This window comes from Anas platyrhynchos, chromosome 8, assembly GCF_047663525.1.
Source record: "Anas platyrhynchos isolate ZD024472 breed Pekin duck chromosome 8, IASCAAS_PekinDuck_T2T, whole genome shotgun sequence".
NCBI classification, from domain to species: Eukaryota; Metazoa; Chordata; class Aves; order Anseriformes; family Anatidae; genus Anas; species Anas platyrhynchos.
In genome coordinates this window covers 17,289,518-17,311,240 of record NC_092594.1, presented here as the reverse complement: position 1 = coordinate 17,311,240, position 21,723 = coordinate 17,289,518, and the positions used below count along the sequence as shown (strand labels likewise).

The window sequence follows — 21,723 nt, the reverse complement described above, 5'->3', positions numbered from 1 at the left end:
GAGCCATGGGTCTGGAGCAAGGTCCCCCCTGCCCTGCTCAGAGGGGATATGCTCATCCCATAAGGTCTCCCCTCCAGCTCATTAACGACTTGTGTTAATTATCATTAACCCTTTGCTTGGCCTAGCACCATCCCTGGTGCCTCATACATCGTAGGTCATGTCCACATCGCAAGGTCCCTTTGCATCCACTGGTGGAGCAAATCCAGGAGGCGAGATCCCAGCTCTGGGTCCTGGGTGGCAGCGCCGGGGGACAAGTGACACAGGGGGGCCACCCCCTGTGCAAAGCACTGCCCCGTGGAGCCGGCACCAGCCCTGACCTGACGGGACTTCTGCTCCGGAGGAGATGGAGTTTCAGGGCTTTGCAGCGCACGCACCCGTGCCAAATCCCGTCTCCAATGCAGGCGTTCCTAATCATGCATAAATACGGCGGTGGATATAGCCGTCTGTGTTGCTCCAGAGAGAGCCTTTGATCCTGGATTGAGAGCTCATGTTTCAGGTGTTTGGGCAAATCAAAAGTACAAAATAGAAACTCCAAATTGCCTTGTAATTTTTAAGAGGCAGATCAGGAAGACGCTGCTGGCTGGATGGGGAACAGATGTCTCTCCATCAGCTGCTGTCCGGAGCCGAGAGGCAATGTGGATGCTGATGGTTTGGAGACCGTGTCTGAGAGCTTGTAGGTCCTGTCTGGGGAGGGCACCAAGTCCTGTCTGTCTGTCTGTCTGTCTGTCTGTTCAAATGCCAGCTTTGGCTCAGAGCTAGCCTTGTCCCTCCTGCTCCTTTTCACCTTTGGAGAACCCCGTGCACCTGAGGAGTGAACGAAGCCCCCAGGATGCAGGTGGGTTGGCAGCAGGGCCCTCCTGGGGCCAGGCATCATCATCAGCAGGCTGATGGGGACACCTGAGGGATGCCTAGCCCTATAAAAGGGGAGGGAGGCAGGCTCATCCTCCCTTTAGTACCAGCAGCAGCAGGAGGTGGAGGAGGATGAGGAGAGGAGGGGATGAAGGGGGGCACCCAGGCATGAAGGTTACATCCTGTGTCACTTTTTAGGCTGTGGGACATCCCTATGGGAAAGCAGGTATGCAAAAAGGGGTGAACCTTAGGATGCCTGTGGGGGGGCCCTAAGGAGGACAGCTTGTGCTGGAGCTGGTGAGGTGCTCAGTGTGGATTCTGCCCAGCTCCCCTTGGTCTCCAAACCTCTCAAGAAGCCCCAGGGCCCCCACGCAGCTGGGGCTGGGGCTCGTCACTGCCTCTGAGTCAGTGGAGCCTTGAGGTTAGGGCAGGGCTCTGAGTCACGGCTGCTGGAGCCATCGGGGCAGCTGCCGGGTGCCAAGACGGTTTTTGATGGAAAAGAGCAAAAATTGCCCTTGGCATGGAGAGAAAACCAGAGCAGGGCCAGGCCAAGAGGCTGCTTTGGGGGTGGGAGGGGGCAGTGACATTCTCTATCTTGAAGGTGATGGTTTGGGGGGGGTCTTGGTGCCTGGCTGGTCCTCACTGCCATGTTGTTGGTGTGGAGGAAGGCTGCATCCTCCTCCTCCTCCCCACTCACCTGCTGCCCTGGGCAGGTGGGCAATGGGGATGTGCTGGCCCTGCCCTGTGCCTGTCCTTGTCTCCTCTGGGCAGGATGGGGCCCTCAAGCTGGGGCTGGTATTTCCTCTGGGACAGCTGAGGGGACCCTGGATAAGCCCTAAGGAGGTGTTGGGGAGCCCACAGTGGAGCCTTGGTCCCAAAATGTCTCCTGGCAGAGGATCTCAGAGAGGATTTTCATGTGCTCGTGGGCTAGAGGAGCACCATTGGCCTTGTCCTCATTGTGGTGCTGGATCACAGCGTGGTGCGTGCTCCTCTTCCTCCCTCTGTGTCCCACAGCCCCTGGCCCGAGCCGTGTGTCATCCCTGCAGCCCTGGGGCAGGGGATGGAGCTGCTCGTGATGCTCAAAACACGCTTTGGCCTTGGCTGCCAGTGATTTATGCTCCGGGCAGGAGGCCTGGCCCTGAGAGCGCGGCTTGGCCACCGGCCCTGGGCTGGGAGCGGAGGGAGCAGCTCAGCCCCACCGAGCTGACCTCAGGCTGACGGGTGCCAGCTCCAGCGCCGTGCCTGGGAGGTTTCGGGGCTGTGTTCCCCTAAATCTCCCCCAGCACAATGAGGGGGTGCGGGATGTGATGGGACAGCTGCTGCGAATTAGTCCTTGCTGCTAAATTGCCTCCGTGCCCTCCTCCCCCAGCCCCGAAAAGCAAGCTGCAAACCCCTCTGAGTTTATGATCTGTGAGTTCATGCAGCCTCCATTAATTTTATGAGTAGATTTTCCTATATCTGCTCTCATATATCAGCCACGGGAGCAGGAGATGGCGGTGGGGGGGACGTGACGTAAGCCTGGGCTCATGGGGAGCATCACTCCATCTGCTGATGGGGGGGCTTTGGGGGATCCCTGTGAAGAAGGGGACACTGCTGAAGTCCCCAGGTTTGCTGCCTGCTCTGGGAGGCGATGGGATTTGTAGAATCGTGGAGTGACCTGGGTTGGAGAAGGCCATCAAGTCCTAGGTTGGATAAGATTGTCAGGTCCAACCATGGGCTGAACATTATGAAGTCCACCACTAAATCATATCCTGGAGTCCCACACCCACAAGTCTCCAAATACTTCCAGGGATGGTGACTCTACCACTCCCCTGGGCAGCCCGCTGCAGTGCCTAACCAGCTGTTGTGTGAAGTTCTTCCTGATATCCAGTATAGATAGAATGATAAAATCCTTTAGGTTGGAAAAAAGACCATCAATTGTCCCATTCTGTAGGATGCAGAACCAGGGAAATGGGGTCAAATTGGGATGAGAATTGGGAAAAGACCAAAAATCACCCAGGAAAGCAACAGAGGTGGGAACCCCAGAAGGCTCTGAGCCCCAGACCCCAGGAGTAGGTTGGAGGTGGGAGCTGGGGAGCTGCTGAGGATCCTTTCCCCAGGGACCTGAAGCTCTGTCCACAGCCACTGCGAGCCACCAGGCAGAGGGAACGGGGCTCCTGTCTGGGAAATGAACTTGATAAATTGAGCTTAAAGCTCCACTGGGCAGAATAATGTGGATAATGAGAAAGCGCTGGAAAAAAAAAAAGCCCTTTTTTCTGCATTAATTTGCCCAGCCTCGGCAGCAGAGCTGCCTCCTGTGTGCAGGGAGCATTAACCACCCCTGGAGCCCATGGAGCAGACTGCAAGGACGGAGCAGGGGGGCACAAACCCAGGCCATCCTATAAACTTGTGGGGTAATTGGCAGCGCGGCGCTTCCTATGAAACCCAAGAAGGAGCTAAGTCCTCCAGCGGGGGAGAGCTTTCCCAGGAGGGTGCAGGGCACCAGGCTGGAGATCCCAGCTTCATTTTGGGTTCATTCCTCCTTCCCTTTCCATGGGGACCTTGGGGGACTGTGGCCCAGATGCCACTTGTGAAATGGGCAGCATCACAGGGGGCTCACCTGGCACGGGTCCTATCCCCTGTGCCAAAGCTCCCTGGGCTGCCAGAGTGCTTTATTTTTTTCTCCTAGCAGTGCTTTGTTTCCACTGATTACCAGGGTCGTTTTCAGCGACATTTTTTGATGATCTGGTCATTCCTTTTGAACAAAACCTGACAATTTTTGTTCGCCTTGCCAGCGCTTTGTATCTGTTTCCCAACTGGCAAGGCTTGGGAATTTTTTAGCAGCTTTATGTTGAAAGGCTTTGGGGATTTTTTTTTTTCCCAGGATCAATTGTGCAGTGGAAAAAAAAAAATCCCATTTTTCAGCTACCTCTGTGCATTGGTTCTGACAGAGCACCCTGTCCCAAACCAACAGTAACCAAACCACAAAAATTGTTCTCAAAGAAGCAATCAAAAAGGAGAGAAAAAGAACCCAACCAGAATTTCTTTTTCTCCCCATATTCTGAGAAAGCATGTGAATCGCCCTGCTTTCAATTCTTCCCAGAACATCGTAGTAATGTTACAAATTTAGTCATAAAGCTGCGGTTGAATTATAGTTATCATTGTAAAACAATAATAACTATGCAGATACTTATTATGGTGCATTAAGTTACAATGATAGTAAATCTGTCAGGATAACCATGGCAACTCTCTGCGCCGCGCAGTAGGAATCCTGCGATGTTATTGATAAAATCTGCTGAACTCTGCTGTCTTACCCTCCGCAGAGCCGCTGCGGCGTTTTATTGTAAATGGTGATTAAATGATGCAAACCATATCTCCCCCGGCAGTCATTTGTTCTGTTCCTTCACTCAAAGCCCCGTGAAGGGCTCTGTGATTCGGCACAGGGGGACCGGTGGTAATTGGGGACCCCGCGTGGGACTTGCTGGGGGAGATGCTCGTGGGATTGGGGACTGAAGGAAGGGGTCCCAGGTTTGGTTTGCCTTTTTGGTGGTGGCTGGTGTTTGGTTGGGCTGGAAATGGGGAGTGTCTCCAACAAAAATGTTTGGTCTAGAGGATGCTAAGCCCGTCTCTGGCCTGGAGGTGGTTATGAAGCTCAGTGTGGTGATGCTCTGATGTGCTTACAGACCCTGTGTCACCTACCCCCAGCCCTGCCAGCACCAGAATACCCCATGGGAAAGGTTGTTTTCCCTGGATCATCTCAGGGCGAGGGAAGATCACGCTTCTCTGGATGCCTCCAGGAGCCAAACCAGTGTGGCTCCTTCCTAATCTCCATTGACCTCGTGGATATGGGGCCCTACATGTGTAGGATGATGTTGGGTTGGCTGCCAGGCTGCCCAGGCACATGGTGCCACCAGCAGCTTCTGGCACATCCCACTCATCTCCACGGGTTGTGACACCTTGGGGAGACCCACCTGTGGTCCCCATCCCCTTACAGAGTGGGGACACTTCTTATCCTAGAGCTGTTTTCGGCCTCGTTGGCCCGGGGAAGCTGAGCAGTGATAGCAGCCAGCAGAGAAGCCGCAGGGCGGTGTGTGCTGGGGGCAGGCTCTGGCTCCACCGTGCCCGCCAGCGTTGCCCAAAACGGGTTATGTTTCTCCTTTTGTCATTTTTCCATTGTAACGCTTCACGCTGCTTTAGGAAAAAAAAAGCCTAATAATTTATCACCATAATAAGGATTTTCTGGCCGAAGAAAAGCCCATTAATGTCTTGCTGAGAATAGGAACCCAAGTTCTGTTGCGAGTGTTTATATTTTCTAATTACTCGCAGATGACTCCAATTGTGTCAGTGTGCAGCTGGGTATTAGGCTGGAAGTGCTAGCTGCTTTATGCCCCGTTTGTTTACTGGCTACTCTGCTCCAGCCTGATGAGGCCGGGAAGAAATTCAAGAAGTTTTCAGAAAGGGGAGATGCTGGGAAGCACCAGCCTGCCTGGGTGCCCCCTCCCTGAGCTGTGCTGGTCCTGCAGGGTGCTGTTGGTGTTTTTTTATATTTAATCTATGGCTCTGTCCCAAGAAGGGATGCCTGGGGTCAGCTGCTGGGCCCCAGAGCATGACTGGTGTGAGCTGGTGAGGCTGACATGAAGCCAGTGAGAGAGCTCACCCTTCTGAGTGCCCCTTAGCCTTCAAATCCTTACAGCTTTTTTTATTATTTTTTTAAAAAGAGAAAGGTGACTTTATTTTGCTCACTTCTGGACCACAAATATTCAGTCGAAATCACCCCAGGATTGCAAGATAGGGCTGGTAGGAAATGTTCAGTGCTTCCTTATTTAGTAATATTAACTAATAAGCTGGGGGAGATGTGTCCTGCCCCAGCTGGAGGGCAGCCTTCGCCCTCCTCGTGCTGTGGGCTGTCTGCACCTCCTGTGCACCAGCAGAGCAAATACAGGACTGAGGTAAGGATGCAAGAGCATTCCCCTGGTTTTATGATTTTTTTTTCAGACTTGGTCATCACAGAGGAAATTTCCATGGGGGGAAAAATCTAAAATGGCATTTCCCCCTCTATTTTTCCTGTGCTGGCTGACATCGCCAGGATCCCCTGCTCCAGCAGAGGAGCCCCAGTTCCCGAGGCAGCGTTTGGTGCAAGAGGTGCAGCACGGTGAAGGGGCTCAGCTGGGCTGACCCATTTTGCAGGCTGAGAGCTCAGGAAATTGCCTGGAAGGGGCTGGGGCCATCATCAGTCTCATTCCCCTCTTGGATGGAGTGGCTCCTGTAAAGCTTTGGGATGCTCCACCAGCCAAGCATCACCTCAGTGCAAGTGGGTGAGAGATGCTTTGCCAGAGAGGGAAATTTGGGAGCATTTACATCCTTTCTGAGCACTTAAGGGAGGCTGAGAGGGGGTCAGGGCCCCAAAGGGCTCTGCTTCATCCTTGCTGCTCCTGTGCAGCCCACGAGAGTCCCCCCGTTAGTGCTGTGCTGCTCTCCCTGCTCCCAAAGATGCTTCTGCGACTTGTGCTCGCCACTGCTGGCTTTTTTAATTCCACGTAAGGCTTTGTGGACAGATTTCCTTTGTTCTTTGCTGATTGGAAACTTATCGGTATAATTACACCAACATATGTTTTATAGGTTGCGTATTAACACCATTAAATGGTGATCTGGTATTTACTGTAAGTTATATTAACTGTTACTGATTACTGTTCCTACAAACGCTGACACAATTATTGAATGAGGTCCATTTTAAATCGTGAGCTCCCTGTATACGCCACTGTGCAGTGCTTTTCTCTATTACCCAACTGAGCAACGGGGCTGGATGGAAGTATCCAGGCTCCTTGATGTATTATGTGGCTGAAAGCGTGATGGATTTCATATGCTGCAAAATCCGAGCTCTTATTTAAAAATAATAACCGGGCTCTCCAGGTTGCCCGCTCTGCTCAATGCCCTGCTTCCTCCTGGCTTGAGCAACAAGAAACCTCCAATATCCAGCACACCATTCACAGAGCCTAAACTCACCCAATTCTCTGCAGTTTGGGGTTTTTCCTTGTTTCTGCCCACCTTGTGGATGCTGAGAGCCTATCTCTAGGGTTTCAGCTCCTTGGTGGGCAGGGGATATGGCCTTGGAGCACGATGGCCTCATCCTGCCCCTTTAGGGGCTGGGATTTGGGTTGTCCCCAGGGTGGAAGGTGCAGTGGTTGGGGATTGCCGTGGTTTGGTGCTGGCCATTGGGTCTGATGGGGAGTGGGGTTTGGTGACCCATGGGCAGACATTTGGGAGCTTATTAAATGGGGGAAATGTGGGGGGGGGAAATAATATTGGCTTTATGGAAAGGAGCTCTAAATGACTCAGGATGCAATAAAAGCTCAGTTTCCAGCCGAGTAGATTGGGTTACACGTTGGGATGTGGGGTTGGAGGGGGGAATAATCTTGTGCCTCTGGTTTAATGTTGTGCTGGGATGGGGCACGACCTTCCCTCCTGCTCCTGGGGGTGTGGGGCTGAGCTGTGGGGCTGGGGCTGGCCCCAGGATCTCTCCTGCTCCATCCCTGTTGGGGATGGCAGCGGCACAGCCTCTGATGGGCTGCTTACGGAGGAATGTGCCTTTGATGATATAGGGCACCTGGGAGCACTAAATGATGACTTACAATGGGCTGTATAAAAATAAAGACTCGTTTTGGCTGTGGCTTACAAATGGAAGTTATCTCCCCAGCTGTCCGGAGGGGCTGGGAAGCCTTTGCTTTATCCAGTTTGCTTCCAGGCCTGACCAACTGGCAGTGGGTGAGCAGCAGAGGTGGTGGAGAGCCCCAAACCATCCCTGAGCTTATTTTGGTGGGGGATGCGGGTCCAGGAGGGGTGCTTTTGGCACGGGGTGCTGCTGCTGGGCTGCTCGCCAGGAGCTCAGGCTCAGCAGGTGCTGCTTGCTCCCAGGGTGAAAACAGGATGAGGACCTCGCTGCCTTAAAATAATAGTGCTGGGTGCTGCCCTGCCTCTGCCCTTCCCTTTGGGGATGTGTGCAGGGGGCAGAGCTGGGCTGTGGGATGGGGTTTGGTACCCACTGATAACCCCGAGGGCTCGCCCCTCTGCTCATGCACCTGGTAGGAGCAAAGAAAGGCAAATAGTCATGAGGAGAGCCCCACAGCATGTACTATGGGAATGACAGATGGAAATACATTTTTTGAGGCATTCTTGCTGCAGAGCTGCCTCTTTGAAGTGCATCTGAGCGATGCCCTGTGCCAAGAGCATGGGGAGAAGCCGTGAGGGCCGGCAGAGCTGGAGCTCACCTGCCCCCATACTGCAGGTCCCCGGCACGTGGTGCCACCAGGGAGGAGGTTGGGGTCCCTCAGGATCCGTCCTCTGCAGGCAAAACCCGTGGCGAATGCAGGTCTTTAAGGGGAGGGGTTCTCCCCAGATACTGTGCTGATGAACTGTGCTTGTCAGAGGTGTGGGCTGTTTGCTTGGGTTGGGGTTTTCCCCTCTCTGTAAGCCTCTTTTTGGGAAGGAGAGGACTAAAGGTTTGTGGGCTTTTCCCCCAAAAAAGCTGGAATAGCATTGCTTTTCCTTCTTGTTCTCAGGACAAAAAGTTCCATGTTCAGTTCTGGGGAGGGAATGGGGACCCCCAAAAGGCCGGGCGGGGTGGCAAGGCCTTTAGCTCTGTTCATGGCATCCCTTTGGGTCAATCTCTTTCTGGTTGGGGACCGAGGGAGCTGACGGGTTTATTTTGGGGCTGCTGGCAGAGTCCTGACACCTCGCAGCCCTCCTCTCCTGCTCCATCCCCAGGGAGGATGTGGGGAGGCCTGTGGGGATGTGGGGCCCTGCTGCGCGCCGGCTCCCAGCGTGGGGCAGCGCCCGGTGACAGCGGGCTGCGGTGCCACCCCCTACCTGTTTGATCTCCTGGTGCAAAGACACATGTGCTACGAGCATGTGATAAAGTTCCTGTGATAACACGGAGATGTGACAGCTCCGGGCTGGCCCCCGGCAGGCCCCGCTCTGCGCTGCAGATGTTGCCTGTGCAGGGGGTGCTCTCGGCGGCGCTGCGTGGGCTCGCGGGGGTACTGGGGGATTTGGTTCCCTTCTGGTGGGAAGAGACGTTTGGGGTGGGGATTTGAAGGGGATCAGGGCTTAGGAGCTGAAGAGTTGTTCCAGCCGGGCAGCCACGGGTCCTGCATCCACTTTGTCCTTCTCTGGGTGAGGTGGAGGAGCAGGGAGGACAAGGGGCATGTTCCTGTGGGCTGTGCTGCTCATTTGCTGGAGGAGCAGGAACTTTTGTTGTAGGTTTTGATCGATCTGAGAAGGTTCAGGGCTTTCCCTTCCAGCTCTGGCTCTATTCCCCACTAGTGAATGGGGAAACCGAGGCACACGGGCTCACTGCCATCCCCCGCACCGCTGGCAGTGTCACCCGTGTCGTGCCTGGAGGTGGCTGTGCCCTGGGGCAGCCCCGATCTCTCGCCACGTGCTCATGGGCAGCCAGAGCTGTCCTCGCTTCCAGCCGGGCCCACGGCAGTTCCGTTCCTAATAAGTTAATCTGATGGGTTTTGTCATGAGCAAAACAAGAAATCACGTTTTTAATAATAAAAAAAGGGTCCTGCATCTTGTTAACATCTGGAGTTCAATCATTTCTGTGCTCAAAACTGTGGAATGCTTCAGCACGATATAAATCTTGCCACTCGCCATACATGGGCTCCAGATGGGGAAGCAGCAGCCGCGCTCACTCCTCACCCACCCGGGTGCTGCCGGGCAGAGCAGGCAGCATCCCTGGGCACCTCCAGAAATATTAAACCTGGAAAGGGGCCGGGGATGCTCCTTGGGCAGGTTACAGCCCCTGCCACTTCTCCCATCTGCTCGATTTCCCTCGTGGTCTCCAGGGATGGAGGGGTTTTTGGAGATCTGAACACAGCCATTGCCCCTTGGATGCTTTTAATGGGAGCAAGAGGATTTATTTGCTCTGAATGTTTTCTTTAATCTGTGTTTAAACCTGAAAAATCACATTTTTCGGTTAAAGTAAAGATTTTTGCATCGCGAGGCCAAAACTTGAGGGTTTTTCGAAGCTTTTGGTATTTCAGACAAGCCAGGCAAATTTCCATAGAATAGGTTTTCTGTTTTTCTTTTTCAATTTATTTTTAAAAGTTGCCTTTGACTGAAAAATGATCTGCTAAAAACTGCTTGGATGGAGTTTTTTTCCACCAGCAGGCAGGGCACTGATGTGAGCAAGCTGGCAGCTGACTCCGTCGTGGAGCTGGGCAGTGTTTGCTGGGAGGCTGGGCGCTGCTTGGGGTTTTGTTGGCACTGTAGGTTCAGCTCCTATCTGCTTTAGGCACATCAGGTCGAGTATCTCTGGGCAGAATTGAGGAGAGAGGCTGGGGGAGGATGCTCGATGAGCATGTTTCTTCGCATTCAAGCGCTTGTGTGCCCAAATATCTTGGGCACAAATACAAGAGTTTTATCAGCTGGTGTCTAGGGCTTGTTCTGTACCTTTAGGTTATTTTTATATGGCCAAGAAGCAAAAGCTCCGTTTCCAGTGGATTTAAAGAAAACTAGAGGTGTGCCTGCCTGCTGTCAATAGAGATGCTTCCCTGAGCCGGGGCTGGAGCAATGCTCTCGGTGTGGCTTTGACAGATGACGTACCGCCCCGACACCCCCTTCCCCCAGCTTCCATGGCTGCCTTATTTATGGGCGAATACGGAGCGGAGGCATATGAAAATCATTTTTCACTTCTATCAGTTCGGCTGGGGAAATCAATGCGCTGCTGTGCGAGGGCTGGCGCGAGCTCAGCGCCGCTGAGAGCGGCTCGTGGGCGACGGCAGCAGCAGCGAGCGGGGTCCCGGGGCTGGACGGCTGCGATGTCGCCTCCCCTTGGAGCGCACACGTGCGCCTCGTGCCTGCGGAGGGAGGATGCTGATGTGTCACAGCCAGGGATGTTGGCCACCAGCACCGTGCTGTCCGCAGCCAGGCTGCTACAGCGGCTCCAACTTGCTCCGAAATTCCCCTTTTCCTCCCCAGAATGGTTGAGGTGTGTGAAGTGAATCTTCATGTAGAGTGTTGTCTTCTTGAAGAAGTTGGGTTTTATCTGGAAAGCAAAAATAAAACCTAGCTGGAGATTAAAAGGTTTTGGGCCAGGGAACAATAGATTCACAGAAACTAAACAAAAATCAGGCAAAACAGTTTTGTTTTCCATTCCCATCTTTTTTTTTTTTTTTTCCCTGGGAACCAAACTGCCCCTCTTTCTCCAGAGGAAGAAATAGGCAAGATAAATCCACAGCAATCAATGCCAAACTGATCTGGGAGGAATATTCCTTCCTGACCCCAAGATCTGAGCTGTGCCTAACCCCAAAGGTCAGCGGGGTGCTCGGCCAGATGCTGGGGTGGCTTCACAGCGCCCTGGGGCTCCTGCGTGGGAGCAGGGAGAAGATGGGTTGGAAACCATCTCCTGTGTTCAAGCTCTCCATCAGGGCTATGTAGGCATTAAGATTCATCCACAGCTCCCCTGGTTTGGGTTTGGTGTTCCTGACCAGGCTCTGTGCGTGGTGAAGAGGAAGGCTCCCATCCTCTTCCTCGCCTCTTGATGCCGAAGGAGACTCTGGGCTTGCTTTCCTCTCGTCTACGGTTGAATGTCGGCTGATCTTGTTTGCTAAACAAGAGCGCCGGTGGCAGAGGAATTAGAAGAAATCCCTTCTTAATTGGAAACAGTGAGTTTGTGTATTTTTTCAGTTGTCTATTTTGGGCCTTGTAAAATTAAAGTTATTAACTGTAATGCAGCGGTTTCCAGATTCCCACAGCCCTTTACAATAGCGGGGAAATTCATCCCAGGTCACTGGGAGCCTTTAATGAATACATTAAGGCTTATTATTAAAATAAAGTACTTGCAGCTTTATGGGAGACATCTGGCAAGGATGCTCGTCTCTCTGAAGGCAGCTCGGCTCCACGAGTGTCCTCTCCCGGCGTGCCCAGGCGGCTCCCCGCACGTGGGTCTGGGACAACGAGGGGACTTGTGGAGGTGATGGAGAACATTTGGGGTAGACCTTTGACTGCTTTATGGGGTGAGGACTGGTGTGATGCCCTGCCAGGATGCTCGGCATCAGGGGATGGTGTTAACCAGACTCTTTGGGGAGTGTGGGCGCTGTCGGAGCTGAGCTCTTGGTGCAGGCAGGTGGGCTTGGCTTCGTATGAAATCTCACCCATGCAATGGCTCTGTTTCACATGGATCCATCCCAAAATGATTCCTCGGTGTGGCGAAGGAAGCTGGGAAATGAATCCCTGGGGTCTGGAGGAGCTGGTGGCACCCAGGGGAGCGGGGACACGTGGGACGAGCTGCGCCTGCGTCCCTGTGGCGGCGCGGTTCGGAGCAGCGGGCGATCTTATCGCTGCTTTATCTCTATCCAGGCTTGATCCCCACAGAAAGCAGGGCCACGTGGCGGTAATTGCGTTAGGAAAACAAACTAATCTCCGAAGGGACACAGAGCAGCTGTTGGGCTATCGGGGGAGATGGAAGTGGCCTGCCAGCTCGCACAGCCAGGGCTGCAGGGGCCGGGGAGGGAATGAAAACAAGATTTGGGCACGGGGCTGGAAGAGTGGGGAGAGCTGGGCTTGGCTGCTTGGTTGGTGAGTGCCAGGTTTCTTTGGCTATATTAATTTGGGAGCATGTAGCACCAGGAGATGGGGATGCCACCAGGTGGGGACCCCCCAGATCCGAGCATCTTTGGCTTGGGGGGAGTGGGAGGAGAGTAAAGCAGGTCAGGGTCCTGCCAGCCGAATCGAGCCCCTGGCTCAGAGCAACCCAGCCCTCGGGAAGGTTAAATCCAGATCCAAAGCGTCTGGCTCGGCCCCAATGCAAACATTGTTGTTGTTTCTGGATTATGTAGTTTAACAGAAAAGAAAATCCTATCACTAAGTAGTGCCAACAAGATACACGCTTGTCTTGTATTTAGTCTATCCTATGAACTTTATTAAGGCTCGTAGAGAGGGGGATTTGAGAAAGCCCAGTATTATGTGACTCCCAAAAGTTTTCCTGAAAATAAATTTTTGCCATGTTCTTCCACAGCAGTTAATTAAGACTTCTATTAAATGCTGACAGGCGCTTGATAATGTTATATATTGCAGCAGGCTCTGTTCACAGTGTTAAAATTATGGCAGTAAAACAGTTTCCATTATAACCCTTTTCATAAGCTAATAACTTCTGAAAACATTCGTGTCTCAGGTCGAAATTTTTTGCATGCCTGGTCCTCGCCTAGTTGTGAACTTCTTGGAAACTTTGAGCAAAATCCACCTCGTCCTTGCTGGGTTCTGGAAGTGAGGGGGAGGAAAAATAAACACCTGATTTTCAGTGGTAGGGATGGGTCGGGGGGGAAGGTAACAATTTCTAAATAGATGGATGAGGGGGAGGTAACTGTTTCCATCTGAATAAATGGACGGCAGAAGCATGTGATACCTGAACCTGGCTGCAGAAATCGATAGGACAGTCTGAAGGCACGAGCTGACAGCATCTCTACCTCCAGAATCTCCTATTCTCTGTTAGCAGAGTGCCTGGGGCTTGTCCCACCCCTGAAAATCCTCTCTGGCTTAAAAACATCCAGGAACCCAATGGCTGAGCCTCACGGGGGTTCACTTGTCACCCATGAGACATGACTCTTGGTCTCAGGTTTAAAAAAAAAAATGTTGGTAATATTTTTTTTTCCTTCTGCAAGTGCTTTGGAGGCACTGGCAGTATTTCTCTTCTCTCGTGGGGATGAAGAGTCAGTCCTGAAAAATTTTGAGAACCAGAAAACTTCAGGGTAAGATCTTCTTAGGTCAATGAAAATATTTTTCTTTGATAATTTTAAGCTTCCTGTTTTGATTATTATTTTTTTTCTACAAGCAGCCTAATCCATTGGAGAAAAGACCTTTTCAACTAAAAACCCTGGGATGTGTCACTGAAGGAAATGCAGAAGCCAAATTCTTGGACAATTTGAAAAGGCACACCAATTTTTTTTTCCAAGATGAAACAAATGCTGCAGCTCCCCTTGCCTGCAGGAAGTTCCGTGGATGTTTTCCCACCAGCAATTTCTCTGCTGGCTCGCATTGGGCCATGGGCAAGCTGTGGCCATGGGGCAAATGGACCACCCTGAGCCCTTACTGGACTCTTTAGTTGTCCCAGGGACAAATTTAGGCAAATGTGTTGAGCTGGTAAGCAGCCTGGGACCAGCTCTACTTGGGTACTGCCAAAATTCAGCATCCTTCTTGCCATGCCCTCTCTGGGGTGGCTCTGACAACTTGGAGGAGCCCCAAACGTGGAGGGAATGGGAATCTGGCTCTGGGTGGCAGTCCTGATGCAGGTCCCTGCTCAGGTCTGGAGCTGAGGGGGGATGTAGGCTGCTGGGTGGGCTCCTGGCCAAACGTATGCCCTGGAGAGGAGAGAACAGAAATGCTCTGCTGATAAAGAAAGGATTCTTGGAGGTGCCTCCAAACCCCTCCCCATCAGCAGGTGTTCACTGGGCAAAAATGGGATGAGCGAAGAGGGATCATCATGTAGGGAATGGCATCAATGCTTTTGTTTCCAGTCTGTGAAAATACTGCAGGCCTGAGACGGCGGAAAAGAGGAGCTGTAAAAGGTCAGAAACATCACATGGGGTTTGATCAGGGATGTCCTGAGGTTTGTCAGGATGTCCATGGGTGGCAGTAATTACTTGGGGAGGGCACGTTATGGGACGGGTGGTGTGTCCATGGGCTCCACGTGCTCCTTGGTACAGGTCTGCTGGAGCTAAGGGCTGTGAGACTTTGAGTCCTACCCCAGATTCCCCTCAGGAGTGGAAGAAACACCAACGGGTGCTGCTTATGGAGGTAATGGCCCAATATCACCGGCCTCAGCATGCTCTGGGTGCATCCTCTGGCTTCTCCAGACCGCGGAGGTAGCGGGGCATTGATCAGAGCTCGAGTCCTGTTTGCTGCTGTTGCACGCTCTGGGGCGGGGAGGAAGGAAGCGGGGAGGCTCCTCTCCCCTCGGAAAAAAAGCAGGGATGTGCATTAAGCTTTCTCCACTGAGTATTTCTGCCTTTTGCCTCCGAGCCGCCCCCCTCCCCGCGCATTCCTGCACAAACCCCTTTTGTTCGCTGCCCTCAGCCAGCATCCAGGCAGCAACAGCAGCCCAGATGTTCCCTATCAAACACAGAGCCATGCCAACAAACTTTGGCACACATGAAAGTGTGCTGAGGAATGGGCCTCAGCAAATACCATTTTTTCCCTCTCCCCTCCCATTCCTGCAAGTATTTTTAAATGCTAATGGCTTCCACGCTGCGACAGCCTCGGGAGGGGGGCTGTGAAATAGCGATGAGGGGCAAATCCGCCCTGGTCCCAAGCCCCTCGTTCCCCTGACGTGGACAAGCTGGTGGTGTTTCCCCAAGGGAGATGCTGCTTGGAGGCAGCAGGCCCAGCCCAGCCTGCAGAGGGGATGCAGATGATGGTCTGGGGAGAATAGCAGTAAATCGGGGTGATTGCGTGAGTCCGAAACTCTGCCTATAGGGGCAACAAATCTGCTTCTGTACAGGACATCATCTCGAGGCTGTGTGCTTTGAAGGAGGAGCTCCTATTGCCCCCTGGTATGTAAAAACCGTATGGGTAACAGCCACCGAAGGCACATATGTGTGCTTCTGTGTACTCTGTGTTCTCTACCTGGGCAGCCAGGCTCAGGAGACAAATGCCTACCCTCACCCATGTCAGCTGAAGCAAGCAAAGGCTGTTTTTGCTAGAAAATCCATCTGATCTAAGAGATTCCCATTTGTTTTGGCACCAAGGCTCTTCAAAGAGAGCCCGGTCGGCTTTTCTCCCCCTCTCCTCTAATGGCAGCAATGTATTTTTTCACTCCTCTCTCACGTTGTAAAGGCTGAAGTGCTTTTGCTCAAATTTAAAAATCAAATCACATCTGGAGGAAGCCCAGACCTTGCGAGTTTCCACAGAGGGTGGTGAACCTCTCTCTCTAGATGTCTGAGATAATCTCCTTGAGGAACTCGCCCAAATTTCCATCCTGGAACGAGACCCTTCCCTTTTTGCACAAGAAGGGATGGCACGAGCCACCACCCCGTGAATTCAGCGAGAGGAGGAGGAGACGGATGAAGCCCCAGGAGAGGGGAGAGCAGATATATTTCCAGCCTGGAGCTGAACAGCGATGAAGCAACGAATGCGGAGAGGTTCAGAGGAATAACCAGATGTGCATGCGATGGCTGGGGCTGCAGAAGGGAGAGAAGATTGTTTTGCAGAGTCCAAGTGCAGGAGTCATCCTGGCTATGGATATGCTCTCCAGGCGGCTGCTGGCTGGCTGTACTGGGCCATACTGGGCTGTTAGTGGGCAGGGGTTATGGCCAGCCCACCCCAAGGCTCGTGCCTCTTGCAGGGGGACAGTGACCCTTGCGAGACAAAGCCACAGGTCATTGTCTTGGCTGCAGGCTTGGAAAATAAATGTAACCCTGGAGAGAAGGTTAAGGTAGAGTCAGCAGAAGAAAAATGGCCCAAGCTGTTGAAAGCCCCTTTCTCTCTGGAGGGATGGGGAAGGGGAAAGCAAGGTTGTGGTTAGTTTTTTGTAAAAGGCTTGTAGGGACTGCTTCTAGAAAGCAGAAGAAGCTGCTTGAGCGCTGCTGAGTCCTCAGTTCCCTTCATTAAGGGGAGAAGGCAGCACAATGAATTCGCCATTAAAATAGTAATAATAAAAAGCCATAGCCCCTAAACTATTCTGTTTAAAAATAATAATAAAAATTAAGAGGTAGTTGCCATTTCACATGTGGTCTGGCTTAAATCTTGGGAGCGATGTGGCCCCCGAGAGCTAACCTGCTGGAGCAGATCCCTGCTGGGTTCAAAGGCAGGGGTGAAGCCTGGAGCTTGCTTTCAGCCTTGGGCTGGGCCTGCAAAGGGGTTTGAAACCCTGAGTGAGTCTTGGAAGATCTCTTTTCATGACCAAGCAGTCTGTGGGAAACATACGTGGCTAGATTTGCATGAAGGGAACAGTTTGGGACGTGAGGCGAGTCTCTCCAGATGCTCGCTGGATTGCTTTGCGGCGCATACAGAAAGCCTGCAATCTTTGGGGCTTTATATAAAGCCTGGAGGACAAAGGTCCCCTCTGTAAGCACAGACAAATTCAGCTGCCCCCAAACGAGGCTGGTTCCAGCAGTTGATCTTCATTTAACACTCCCAAGCCAGATGAAAAATTGCGGACAATCTCACCACGTGTACTTAAGAGGGTTTCTAGGTGCTGGTGCACAGGTGTTGCTGCAGGGATGATGCAGACGTACCCTGATGCGTGCTGGCTAAATAATCCTGCTTTTCCAAGCTGATCAGTCCACGCTGGATTAAAAGGTAATGCTGGCTTGTTCTCAGCTGCAATATCTGTCTGTCCTCTTCAGCTCATCTCCAGTCTCTCTTTGGGAGCGCATTGCTACACTGAGCACGTGGACAGGAATTGTGGAGCCTTTTCTCCTGCTAGGAGAGGAATCTGGAAACAATTACAAGCTGCTCATGCTTAATCACTTGGGTAAATCTTAAATGCCTGCCTTAATATTTTGCAGGACTGAAGATGGCATCTGAATTTTTGTGGTGCACAGGTTACATGGCAGAGCATGCGGGCTTGGAGGGTTTTGCTCTGTGTGTGTTTGAGGGGTCGCTGGTCCTGAGGACCCCACCGGTCCTCTGAAATTCAGGTACAATTTCAAAGAAAACCTAAATGCAAAAAAGAAAGTCCATTTTGTCTGATATTTGTGCAAATTGTCAGCTCGCCCGTGTACTTATGGGCTTTACTGAGCCCTATCACTTATATCCCAAACTGAATTGCCAGAGATTGCTATATTAGTTTAAAAATGAAGTCTCCTGAGGAGAGGAAGGCAACCAGAATAACTCAACTCTGGGCTGAAGTCAGTCGATGATAAGGCAAAACAATAGAAGTCCTTCTTTTCTTAACTATTGAAAAGTTTCACTTCAGCATTTTCAGGCTGAAGGAGCTTTTTTTAGTGACAATTGTTGAGTTTGAAGCTTTTTTCATTTTCCAATGGACCCAAATTTAAAAGAAGGAAAAGTTGCGGGGCATAGTTTTACTTTATTTTTTGTTAAGATTAAATAGTCTCCAAGCAAACCAGAACATTTTGTTGACGGTTGAGCAAAATGTTTTTGTTTGACCAAAAATGAAATGAGTTTTTCTGATTGTATTAAGTCCTTCCTCTTCAGCTTGGCTCCAAAACAAGGATTTTCCACCATCACTTTTACTTTGGCCACTAGCAGAAACCCATCATCCTTGTTTTCACCTTACTGCTGCAGCAGCAAAGGGTCTAATTTTGGTTGCCCCTATTTTAATTGGAGCTTTCTTTATTGAACTGCTAATTTATTGCTAGCTGAGATCTGTGATATCCGTGTTCACAGCCAGGGTGTGGTACAGATCTCTCTCCAACGATTTTGGATGTCTCATCAAAGAGCTGCTAAGCCTCTCTGGCCATCAGCCTGCTTATTTACAGTCTTTACAGCTCAGGCTTGAAGCTTGCAGTTGACATTGACTAATGAAGATTTGGAAATCTTCATTAGCACATGTGGCCCTGGTAAGCCGTGTGGGTGTGTCAGTTGGACGTGCAGTCATGACAGGGCCTGAAACCTAAAGAAAACACTCCCTGCTAGAGGCTGCTGAAAAGCAGCTTCTACAAGAGCATTTTGGAAGGCGGCTACTGCCCTGCAGGGGTGATTTTTCCAAAGTCATGAAAGGAAGTTACCTTCTAAAGCCTTGGTAAGAGCCAAGCACTCTGCAACTCAGCAGTCCTTTGCTGCAACTGGATTTGGGAAGAGGTTTTCAAATAACAGTTCCTCACTAAAATACGCCCATAAACACATGGAGCTTTTACATCTTTTTTTTTGTACTGGCTGCAGAGAAAAAGCACCAACGTTTCATGAACTTTACTGTGGGAAGGATGTAGTGTTTTGCCTCAAAGACTTCCCAATTGCAGCATGTTATCTGGGCTGTGGCCGAGGCTCTGAGTGGAAGCAGAAGACCTTCCCTCGGGGCTTGGTGTGTGCTCAGGAGCCAGCCAGCCATAGGTCGTGTTTTTCTGTGGTGATGCCTGTGTGCGGTGTGTGGAATTGGCCACGCTGCCTCAGAGCACCAATTTATGGTGCTGAAGACAACCCTGGGCTCTTACCAGGCAGCAGAGGGGACCGTGAGGTCCTAGCCCTGCACATCTGTTGAGCTTAAATGTTTGCAGGATGGGGCGTGAAGTAAGCTGGAGGGGTTTGCAGCCTGCTGGTCTCCAAATGGGCTCCTCTGCAGTGGGAGATGCTGAGTTGTTCTTGGAGGGGTTGTCACACATCCTCCTTTGATGCTGGGACACATCACCTTAGCTGGTATTATCAGTCCTGTTTGCTGGGGCCTGAGGAGCCCACCCAAACCTGCTGGTGGACCTGCTCACACGAGCATCCCTTCAGCCACCTGGGCTAAAAATGAGCCAAAAGAGTGCAAACTGATTCAGGACCACATCCTCATCACACCAGCACAGAAGGATTTCAGGGCTACCTGTGGGGACACAGCAGGATAGGAGCAGAGTCCCATCCCTGAAGGTCACCACCTCTTACCTGCAGAAAGGCGTTGTCTACGCCCAGCTTGCTGAACTGCAGTGGCATTGAGCTGGGCTAGGGGATATTTGGTGTGATTTTCACATCATTTAATAGCCTATTATTGTGTCTGGGGGTTGGCAAACACTAGTCTTTGAGAAGGTGATGGTTTCCCATGCTGACTTTGCAGAGGAGGCAGGAGGTGAAGAGCCGGCCAGCAGCAGGGATGGCACAGCCGGTGGTGTGTGTCTGCAAGCAGGGTGACGGGGCTGTGACAGCAGTAGGCGGAGGTGGGAATGGTGTGGGAAGCATCGCAGTCATGGGAACAAGGCTGATTTCCAATGGGCCAACAAAAATTATTCATCAAAGAAAGGTCAAAAATGTCGTACAGCAGCCTGGGCCCACGGGGCATCTCTGAGTCTCCATCTTCTCTAGAACTTGTGTGGGGATCCTCACATCTGAAACCACTGAAAACCACATCTTGTTGTCCTAAGGCTGTGTTAACCTTTCCTCTTTCTTGCCCAACAGATGTTTATTCTTAAAAATATCTGGTGATGGACACCCTGTGCTCTTCTGTAGCCAATTCTCTCAACACTTTGCTGCCCTAACTGCTGGGAAGCCCCTCCTCATAATCATCATCCTTCTCCACCTACCCACCATGGACACTGAAAACTGATTACCCGTGCTTCTTCACAGCTGCATTTTCTATGTTTAAAGGCTATTATCATGTCTTCTCCCCCACAGTTCTCTCCCATCCAGACTAAACAACCACAGTTCATTCACTTGAGCATGTAACACTATATTTGTTCGATGAAATACAATTTGTTTAGTGCAGTGGTTCTAATAACTCTTTCTATGCCAAAAATAACAAACATTTAGCAAATTTCTCTTCAAATCTCTAGTTTTATCAACTGTTTTGACAGTTAAGATTACCATTAAGATTGCCATTTTTAACACAAATGGTTAGAATTAAAGCAATTGCTTTCTAATTTTTCTATGTACATGTTTGAATTATGACTTTTATATTGAGCAATGCAGTTAGAAGTATTACAGAACTGTCATGAAATATTTAACTTGGTTTTTAGAGAGTATTCTTTTGGAAACATAAAAAGATAGTTTCTAGATTTTTTTTTTTTAACAAGCTATTAGCTGCAAAAATATTGCTTTAGCCGTAAGAAAATATATATTACAATAATTGCTCGGTTCCATGCTTCCACTTGTTTTACTGCTTAGCTCTAGCTTTGCCATACAAAGCAGTAAATTCATAATCTTTGGGAAATTTACGGTCAGGATGAATTTTATTTTACTATCTTTTTTCTGAAGTTGCTTTTATTTTTGGCAGCTTTTAATTCTTTTTGGATAGATAACTTTTTTCTTCCACACATATGTTTTAAGGTGAGAAATTACTAAAATATTTTTAATGGAAAATTTGTCTTAACAATTCTCAGCGAAGAAACAAAGCCCTCCAATAATGTATGTAAAACCTTTCTTTTTTATTGTTTTGTTTTGTTTTTTAAGAGGAAACATTGTATTCTGAGTTTTCTTTCGGTTTAGGTTTTGTTTTTTGCAAAACTCGAACTTTTCTTAAGGATAAAAGCAAAGGCTGATACAGGAGGACATGGGGGACTTCCGCAGCCTTGCACTGTGTGCTCACATCACACACCTCTGGCTGTATGATGACTTTTTTTTTCCTTTGGTCCAGTGCCACTCTCCTTGCAGGGCAGCACCCACTTTATAGACAGCCCTGCAGCATCCTGCAGGAAGAGAGAAATCTTCTGGGAGGACTTGCTCCCTCTTCACAGGGATATGAGAAGTAAAACTTGACCCTTTCAAAGTATAATAACTGTGGTTTCAAACCTCAGGGGTCAGAAGATTGCCCCTTAGGTCTCTGAATGGTAACGCAGAGGAGGCAGGTCACAGCCTTAAATTTGCTGTATAAGAGTCTGCCTCTTCACTAGAAAATGCAATAAAGATCCACAAATCAAAAGATGTTGAAAACCATTGGTTTATATGGTTTAAGAAGCAGTTTTCCCATGTAGTTTTTTCACCTGGTAGCTCTTTAGATAAGTGGATTTCTGTTTCCCTCTAAGAAATTCTTACAAACCAAGACTGCTGTGGTGCCAGAAATGACGGTGTTGACTTGAGCCCGCTGGGCAGCTTAGGAGAACAGAAACTGGGGAGAGAGAATAATGCTGTGATTTTTAATTTGGCTTTCTCATTGCAGGATGAGAATTCATTTTACACTGAAAACACTATTCCCATTAGATATATTTGCGTTTTTGCATAAATTTGCAAGCCTGTCCCTTGCAGTACAGCAGGCAATGGCGCGATTACAGTGAGGCTGTGTTCTCGCACTGCTGCAGGGGCTTGAAT

At 50.5% G+C, this 21,723-nt stretch overlaps 1 long non-coding RNA gene across 2 annotated transcripts; it reads left to right on the top strand.

Moving 5' to 3' along the window:
• The first annotated feature begins 787 nt into the window (after window positions 1-787).
• Window positions 788-16,544, top strand: LOC110351739 (uncharacterized). 2 transcript variants are annotated; one of them, XR_002399539.4, is made up of 6 exons: window positions 788-1,075; window positions 13,491-13,577; window positions 13,664-13,968; window positions 14,343-14,393; window positions 15,326-15,377; window positions 15,661-16,544. It is a non-coding gene; the product is annotated as an uncharacterized lncRNA (long non-coding RNA). The 2 variants fall into 2 exon arrangements; XR_002399530.4 differs by having other exon boundaries at window positions 789-1,075; window positions 15,759-16,544.
• The last annotated feature ends 5,179 nt before the right edge of the window (window positions 16,545-21,723 follow it).